Raw genomic sequence first — 10,059 nt, forward strand, 5'->3', positions numbered from 1 at the left:
GTATCAGACTTTGTTCCTGCAGACAACCCCCACATGTGTCAGGCCCTCCCCATGCCAAGCATACAGACACTGGTATACAATGATAAGAGTGATAATGATGACAATGTGGATAAATATGATAACTAGCACTACAGATTTTTTTTTAATTTCTAGTCTGATATTGTATTCTGTAAAAAGAATGATGTAAAATGTATAGTATATGTTGGAGCATATCATAGAAACCTTTATGGTGGTTTAATATAATGTTCGCCTTACTTGTGCAAACATGATGTTTTACTAGGTCTGATTTATTTTAAAACGTAGGTACTGTTTTTAAGCACACATATTCACACTAGTCTGTGTGAGGACAAAATTGTGTGTTTACCATTGTGATGTTACTTATTTACTGTAATGTACAGATGTGGTCAATGTGTGTAAGGTGTTTTGTTTTTGTGAGCTAAGTTAAAATGACAAAGTATTGAATCTTGAATCCTTTGAAACAAATACTGTTAAAGTTTGTAAAAAATAAAATGTTTTCCAGAATGAGTTATAGTCATGATTTCAGCTATTGTCACAGCACACTTTAGAGGTCAATGAATAGTGATGAACTTAGTAAATGACTTATACAATGATTTTACAGTCATAATCCACAAGACAGACTGCCACATACAGTATGTTCTTACATAACCATATTGGCTTGAAATTCTCCCGAACTAAGTTGATGTGGATTAATACTTTTTTCTTCCCATTATATTTAGTATTATATAGTTCGTTGCAATGGTGGTTGCTATGAGGCTGCTATCACTGAAACCACGTAGCTTGCATGACGTGTTTTCTTTTTAAATGACATTCAAAATTAAATGAAATACAAAACAAAAACTTGATAACTCAACAATAAAATCATTTTGAACAATTTCGATCTGAGAAATTAGTTTTTTGGTAGCAGAAGGTTACAGAAGTGCATTGTGTTGAAGGCGGGGTTTGCGTGTTCTGCTGTTTCGGCGTTGTGGCTAGAGGGGATACAGCAACAGCAAACTCTCGCGGATGAGCGCTGTTATTATCCTAATCCTATCCCCAAAACCTAACCCTAAACCAAACATTTCACGCGATTTAAGACAAGTTGTATCACATCTAGACAGATCCGCTGTTTACATCCGAATTCTACCCCAAACTTAACCCTAAATCGCGTAGCTGTATCCCATCTAGCAAAAAACACTGTTTCTGCTAAAATATCTTTAAAAAACAACTTTTTAACATTTTCTTAACGTAGATCATCTAGATGCAGCCTAATTAATAGTTTGCCTGAACTAGGTGTTTATATATTCAGTAGATATATGTTTTTACAGCCCTACTTTGCAAACCAGAAAAACTACAATTTTAGTGCTGATTTGTATCAAGCTGCATTGCACACATGTAGGGAATTGTAGTTTTTTAAAAACATTTGTGTTTTTCTTATAATTGGAGGTTGTAAATAGTGAGTTGAGAGTACAGTAAGGTGTTTAGGGGGATTGTTAACACACTTATGCAATCAGATTTTAAATATTTAATTGTTAAATAGGTTTAAATAAATTTTAACCATATTTGATAGAGTCCCAAGTTGTTGACTATATTGACATTATAACTGAGGTCAAGAGCTCTCATTAAGAGTTTGTCCCATGTCTATAGCCCCTTTTGTTGCCTAATTATAAGCATTCAAAAATGCACCAAGGTGATGTTTTAAAGGGCCGTATTTCAAAGCAGGTGCCATGTAGATTCTTTATACTGACATATGTTATTCTGCAGGTCAAGACCTTTCTAACGATCTATTTGGCTTAGCTCTACAACAAACTTTTCATGTTCTCATTTCAAGTACACAAGCCATCTCAGGTGTAGTTTCAGAGAGCACTTTGAAGGCTCAATAAGGTTAGGGTTAGATAAAATAAAGCTGTTTGTTTGTTTCTGGCTTTGTAAACAGACCCCACACCTTGATGAATACCTTGGCCACACACACAAACTGTGCATTTCTGTTTGGGCTTATATGCATAGACTATCTATTTATGTTAATGCTGCTATGATAATTAAAAACATACCATTAATAAATAAGACCATAGTCTGATGGGTAGTTGTCTCCGATTGTAGGCTAGTAGATGATTATTAGGTCTATTGGTTGTCAAAACCCAAATTAGCAAACATTATACACAATGTTTGCTACATAATGTACATAATGTTTGCTCTCTTGCATCTTTTGTAGCCTATTTATTTTTGTTTAAATGTTTTCTTTTGAGCTCAACTAAAAATTGTAAACAGGCCTATTTAGTTTATCCATTAGAGTACTGTACCATTCCCCTCCTTCCAAACCTGTCACTTTGAGAAACTGAATGCTTCAGCTTTGTGTACAGTATAGGAAGCCTATGTATTGCTTCATGTTCCTTCTTTCTAAGCAGAAAGACAGGCCTGAGCAGTATGCAAACTATACCATGAATGTATGTGGATCAGGTGTGTCAGTCCAGTCATAAAAATTCTGCCCACATAAAAGTACTAAAGTAATTTATAGTAAATACCCATACTATAGTAAAGTGTAGTATACAGTATATATTATTTAAAACTTTGTTAATGAATGCTACAGCATACTGCAGAGTAATAAATACACTTTAAAAACAGATGTGTTAAAACAACACAATCAGTTTTATTATAGGAACACCACATTTTGTTACTTGTGTTGTCACTTTAATTTTAACACAAAATGTGAAATTACTTAATCATTCCAAAAAATTCCTTACAACTGAGCATAGCTAGTTTTTTAACTCTTTGTTGTTGGTCTCAATTTTTTGTATTACTTTCAATTCATATATAAATATATATTTCTGTCATGATGGTTCATTCATAACATTAAAAGTGGTAATAGAGATTTGCTTCAACTTCATCTGTATGATGGAGGAAAATCACTTTGATAAAGCAGATACACATAACATCATCATCCTCATCATTATATTTAAAGTTGTTTAAATTGTACTGTTCAGTTGTATATCAAAGTATCCACGAGTATCACTACTGCTCTGACATAAACCAACTTTTCGATATCCAATTTGCCAAATGCCCCTCAGTGACAGCAAGACTGCGAAAAAGAAGTGAAAGTTATGTAAACTATTTAATCATAACATGAAATCGAACTTTGACTCACTGTATTGAAAAGTATGGTGAGGTCCTTGCCAACACCCAACCATACCGAACCATTGATAAAAGATAAAAACATCAGGCTACTTATCATTTACAACCTGTGGCCTAAATTCAGTACAATAGATATTAATTGGTCCCCACATGTCCCAGGTAAAGGGACCACACTTATGGTGCCAACAAATGACAACAATAAATACAAATTAGAGTGAATTAAAAATCTGTTTTATTCTTATAAGTGTAATCATTACAATACATTTGCATGAAAAAGATTAAATGGCACCTAATACATAAAAATAAAAAAAATGTGTGTGTGTGTGTTTGTAGGGATGGGGTCATGAACAAAGTAAAAACAACTCAAAGTTAAAACATAAAACATCTTGTGTAACTAGCATGTTTCCTATCACTGATGCAGTGCTACAGGCTGTTTGCATGGTGTCTTGACATGCAGTGTGTGACCATGATTGGCACACTGTGCACTGTGACGATGAACGCCACTTCTCTGAAGCATTCTTCTTCCTGTCATCGAAAGGACGTGGCAGTTACAGCACAAATGGCCTCCATCTATCAAAACAAATATATTTAAGTCAAGCCAGTTAGTTGAATTAATACTTATGAGCATATTTTATGCTCATATTTTAGTAACATTTCAAAGGCAGTTTATTAATTTGTAACTATTGCCAAATTAAAATGTGGGTATTGCTGACGCTCAATCATAAGATACAAGCAGGTCAACAAAGAAGAATTCCTGGGGCACATTTTAGAAAGCGGAAACAAGGAAAACTCTGGGTTTTCCATTTCAGAAATGTATGTAAATCAAACATGATTCAGAAGAATCATCAATTCAAAAAAATCTCACCACCACTTTAGCATAACTAACTGTAATGCCATACCTCATACAGTCGTAGGTTGGCCTGTTCTAGCCATTCATAGGGAACATCATTTTAAAAGCAATTGTTGGTGTGTTCACCTTCTATCTCTGTTTGTAATTTAAGACAATGTCCTGGACAACACCCTTTAAGATGTTTTTATACATTAGGTCCCAAATGTATGTACAGAACTCTGTTTATATATTCTGCACGTTCTGCCTGGAAACTGCCCCTTGAAAGACTTACAAAGTGAATCTAGTTTAATGCTGTTAGATCCTAAATGAAAAATTTGGAGGCTGATTTGTCACAATGTGTCACTGTGTAGTGGATTGTTTCCCTTTTAAAATGTTTTGGTCTATGGTTCTGTTCCAATATCTGTTCTTGTTAAAGTATTGTAATCTGTTGAAACTACCTGTTTTTATACATGTTGCTGCCTCCAAACCAGGTCTACTTGCCCTGGTCTACTATGAGGAAGAGCTTATTATTCACAATGGGACATAAAAATCAGCACAATTTGAAAAGATACCTTAATCTGCAGTCATCACGATAGCTACAGTAGTGGCTGTTTCTGAGGACTTTTCTTCCAGCTCTGTACCTAAAGAACATAAAACATAATAACAACTTTCTTAATACAACATTTGAATCTAAATTACAAATTCATAATGCAATGTGTCAACATTTATACTGTCAATAGTTAATTAGTAAATTGTAGGTTAAATACAGATACAGTACCATTCATTGTTTGCATCTAAATATCAACATCCAATTCAAAGTGTAAAATTATCAGAATACCAACCATATAGACCATTTTGCAAGACGTAAACAACACTGGTCCAGAAACACTTCCTGTTTCAGTTTGTAACTGTTTTCTTTATTTCACACATAAAGAAAACATCTTAAAAATGTTTCTTTAACTTTTTGATTAAGTTTTATATGTCCTGTTGGTTGTATTTTATCCCAACGTTTATGTTGTGTTAAAAAACTGATACATGAAGTGCTTCTGGACCATTGTTGTTTACATCTTGCAAAATGGTCTATAAAAGATGTTAAATGTCCCCTTATGCTTCTTAAGTTTAATGTTATATATTTATTTAAAGATAAAATAAAAACATCTCAGCGTACCTTCTGCGTCCATTGCCTCTGACATTCCTTCTGCTTTGTCAGTGGAGTTGCATTGTGCTGCATCTAATTATGTATAGGGAAAAAAAGAAACACTTAGAAGCATAACAAATAACTGGTCTTTCTGCATCACACAGCAGTATTAATGAAGAAATATTATTTTATAGATAAAATTTAACTGTTGCCAAGGGCCATCACAATCACTAGTCAAATTCAACTAAACAGCCGTAGGATATTCTGGAGAGGTGCCTTTTTAGAAAATGTGTCCACTGTAATGAGGAAACTGCAACTGAGAAATAGTGTTACATCCCTTACAAACTGTCATAGACACATACAGAATCTATAACCTGAATCTGTTTCAATTGAATTACATTTAATTTTTAAAGTGCCAATTCATAACAGTTACCTCACAGCACTTTTCAAACAGAGTAGGTCTAGACCAGTGGTTTTCAATCTTGTCCTAGGGGACCCACTGTCCTGCACGTTTTGCATGTCTCCCTTATCTAACACACCTGATTCAGATCATCAGCTCATTAAGGGAGAGATCCATGAACAGAACTGGGTGTGTCAGTTAAGGGAGACATACAAAATATGCAGAGCTGTGGGTCCCCTAGGACAAGATTGAAAACCACTGGTCTAGACCATACTGTAGTCTTTATATTATTAGGCTACAAACTCTCAGAAAAAAAAGGTACATGAAGATACAAAAGTTGACATTGGGGCAGTACCTTTTCAAAAAGTACACTTTTGTACCTAAAAGGTAGACATTGGTACCACCAAGCTACATGCTGGTACCTCATAGGTACATATCTGTACCTAACTGGTACATTTTAGGACCTTTTCAAAAGGTAGTGTACCAGTGACAAAAAGGTACAACTTTTATACCTTTTTTTCTGAGAGCGCAGTGGCAACTTCCTTTTAATATGCAGCAACCTCGAGCAGAACCATGGTTCAGAATGGGCAGCCATTTGCCTCGACTGGTTGGGGTGAGGAGACATGGAGAAATACAGTGGCCAGCACTCTAAAAATGTCTGGGCTCAAAAATGTTGGGTAAATATTGGACAGAACACACTACTGGGTTAATATTGACCCAATGCTGGGTTGTTTTAACCCAACTGCTGGGTTATTATACCCCATGGTTGCATAACAACAATCCAGCATTTGTTCTTTTCAATATTTACTCGTTATGGGTCAAAACTTAACCCACCCAGTTCTGCACTATACAAAGACTCACATGTAGGCCTGTATTATTGTTAAGTTAACTTATTTTTCCCACTTTGCATAGAGCCAAATGATTGGCCGAAACTCAGCTGGAGAAACAAAACCACTGTTAATCTCACTTACTGATTTCAAATGAAATCTCCTCAGCCGCTTGCAAAATGGCCTCCAACTGCTTCCTTCCACAATAGGATGGCTTTTTGAAAGTAAGGCTGTTGGGCAGTCCTGCAACTTTAACTGTCATGCCTTGATTTACCAGGGGAGCCTTCCAGTACCTCCGGCATCCTCTGAAAGACACGGCAAACACATGCATGTACATGTTACACATTGTAACACAGTCGGACAATTGTGACTCTCCTATCCTGTTAAGAGCCAGTGTATCAGCTGTAAACAGTCATTTTGGTAATGTGTCATAATCTTATGGTTGATGGACACAAATAAGTTATTGATTTGATAATAATGCCATGAAATCAGGAAGGTATATTAGGTTATCAAGACTTAAAAAGTGTTTGAACATATGCTTACTATAATTTTGGTTAAACAGATCTTGCACTTTTCTTAGCAGTACATTGACCTCAACTCTGGTTCTCGGTGTTGCGGCTGAGGAGCTGGCTACAGATGTAATAACAGACAACAATCAATTTTATAAAACTATATTATGTATATAGGCACTATTACAGACCTGAGTCCATTTATGTGGATATACGGATATTTTATATAACCAATATTACCTTTGAAATGCAGTGCAAAGTTCACTGTGTCTGTTGAGTCCAGGAAATCGCTCGTTTGGTCATCTTTTTCAGCTGAAAAAAATTGGAAATAAACATGTTAAAACAAAATGCTAAAAGTGATTGAAAGTAAGGACTTGGAAATCTATGAACAGATAAAAATACACATTTATTAAAGCAACTTAAGTGTAAATAAAAAATTAACCAAATGAATAAGAAAACTGAAATATAATTAACTTTACCAGTGGAGGATTGAACATTTGTAGAATTTCTTCAGCCTCTCTAGCTGCTCCAAGTTTAGCATTGTCAGCTTTCATGTCAAGATGCTTTGAAATAGTTGCAGCTTCCTGGCATAACTGGTCAAAACCTGAAGATGCCATATTGAAGAAAAGAAAGAATGCAAAGAGAAACAGGCAAAACAAATTGAAAGAGGGACAAACAGAGAGAGGGGGGAGAGTGAGAGAGAGTGAGTGAGTGTGTGTGTATACGTAGGAGAGTAGGGCTGTGCTAAATAATCGTCTGCGATTCTCATGCGTGTTTCATCAGTAAAGCCGGTTCCGTGATTAGAAGTAAATCGCCATCAGCTGCTTTCAGATGGAGCGGCATTTACTACACAGACTCGTTGTTCACAGAGAAGCTAGGCAAAACCGGGTTTAAAATCGAGGAAAATCGACTCCGACAATCTATGCAATTTTGCCTAGCTTCTCTGTGAACTACGGGTCTGTGTAATAAATGCCGCTCCATCTGAAAGCAGCTGATGGCGATTTACTTCTAATCACGGAACCGGCTTTACTGATGAAACACGCATGAGAATCGCAGACGATTATTTTGCACAGCCCTATAGAAGAGTGAGTGAGTTAGTTAGTAGGAGAGTGAGTTGGAGAGTGAGTGAGTGAGTAGGAGAGCGAGTACGGGAGCTTTTGCAAGTGATGGCTCTTAAAAGAGCCGTTGGTTTAAATGTTGTGGAGCGTGTAGATGGAGGAGCATGAGATGTATGTGAAGAAACTGCAAGACAAAAAAAATTGTGAATTACAAATTTTGGATATTTTTTTAATTCTTTATTTACTAAACATTGTATGTGTATAACTATTTACAACAAACCCCAAGATCCGCCCACTATCATAAGACTATATAATAAGATAAATAAATAAATAAAACGGCAATATAATAAAACTGACCAAAAAAAGAAAGATCTGAATGTCTAAAGATTTCAGATTTGTACATCAAATGTATTAAAAGCATGTTGTTGGTGTTACTGTTTTTTACTATGTATAAAAAGGCTGAACTACTGTGGTAAAAGCATAAGGTTTGCTGTTACTGCACTACAAAATACCACAGTAGAAGTAGACTAACTGCGGTAAAAACATGGTACGATTTGTGTACTATAAACACACAATACCACAGTAGTAGTACATTGGTAGTTAATTCCAAAAATATGAATATAATAAAATGATCGAGGATAACGTGACTAGCTTTTAATCACGCGCTAATCAATCACCCACTGCTTGATTATTTGTTGAACTTCTTTTGAACAAAAAGAAAGAATGTAATATAGATGACCAATACAATTCAGATAACATTTAGAAGCCGATCTGGATTAATAAAGAATATAATGAATTTAATATCGAACAAACAGACACTTTTAGTATACTCACCGAGTGGCGACGTTTGTAAACAGATGATACATATCGCGATGATGTGCGAACGAGATTTGGGTCACGGCAGGGGCGTAGCCACGGCCACCCACAGTAGCAAACCTAAAATTGATGCAGAATATTTATTTATAGTTTCAATATTTTTTTGTACTAAACTTGGGCTGTTGTTGTTTACTTAGAATATATATATATTTAAAATCAACCCTTTCACGCGTAAGTTAAAAATATTTTATCTGACCCCTTGTGTCCATGGCGACGGGTCATGATTGTCACGTGACACACCGCAACAACAATAATGTATTCTATTCGTTTTATTTCGTTTTTCCTTTTTTTAATTAAAATATTAACTAACTTGCTTACCATGTCAACTATCTGATACTCCAATCCTTCGTTTAAAGATCTTTATAAATTATCTTGATCTATAACGAGATGAGTCCTGTCCACCGGATTTACAGCACCTGAATTCCCCAGCGTTTCTGCTTATCTTGCCTGTGACACACGCAGATTTTCAGATGCACACCCAGAGTTTTTTTCTGGCTACGGGTCACGCTTCTTGAGTGCGATGAACAAAATCGTATGGTATAGTACGATTTAATCTATTCGTATTAATTAGCACGAAATCCCTGCAACACAGGGCTGTGTTAAATGCGATGAACTAATCGTACGATTTCGTACGAGCCAGCTCGTATGATTTCATACGATTTAGCCACTTGGTTAAATCGTTTGAATTATTACGAATTCGCCGTGAGATAGGGTTGGACTGTTTAATGAAGTAATGCAAGTTTTTTTTTAATAATCAACACTTATTTAAATTATGATAAAATACATAATTTGTAGCATGTTTTGGCATTCCCTTTTTGTCCGTATGTCCTACGAAGGACGGCTCATTTAAATCTTGGTTGAGGACCCTCCGGATACTGTATACTTCACAGCTAGTGTCATTATTTCTTTCACCCTCAAGCCATACAACTTTCTTTCATATGGGGAACAAAACTTTCTTTAGGAGTTCTAACAGTTTACAGTTCCTCACAAGTTTTCATAATGACTGACTACAGCTCGATAAATAAGAAGGTAGACCCCTCCAGATAAAAAAATTGTCTTTTAAAGACATACAGTGGCTTACAATAGCTTTAAGAACTAAAAAAGTCTGATCCAGTAAAAAACTTTCAATTGACAATTGCATTTTCAATAAATTTTGAATGAACTTGAAAACTTTACTTACTCCTAGGTTTGTAAAATAGTTAAACATTTGGCCTTAATCTTTAGTAAGTTTGATAATTTTGGGAACCTAACACATCTAATAGTTCTCAAAACAAAAAATTGCATGCAAAATTGGTA

This window comes from Paramisgurnus dabryanus, chromosome 12, assembly GCF_030506205.2.
Source record: "Paramisgurnus dabryanus chromosome 12, PD_genome_1.1, whole genome shotgun sequence".
NCBI classification, from domain to species: domain Eukaryota; kingdom Metazoa; phylum Chordata; class Actinopteri; order Cypriniformes; family Cobitidae; genus Paramisgurnus; species Paramisgurnus dabryanus.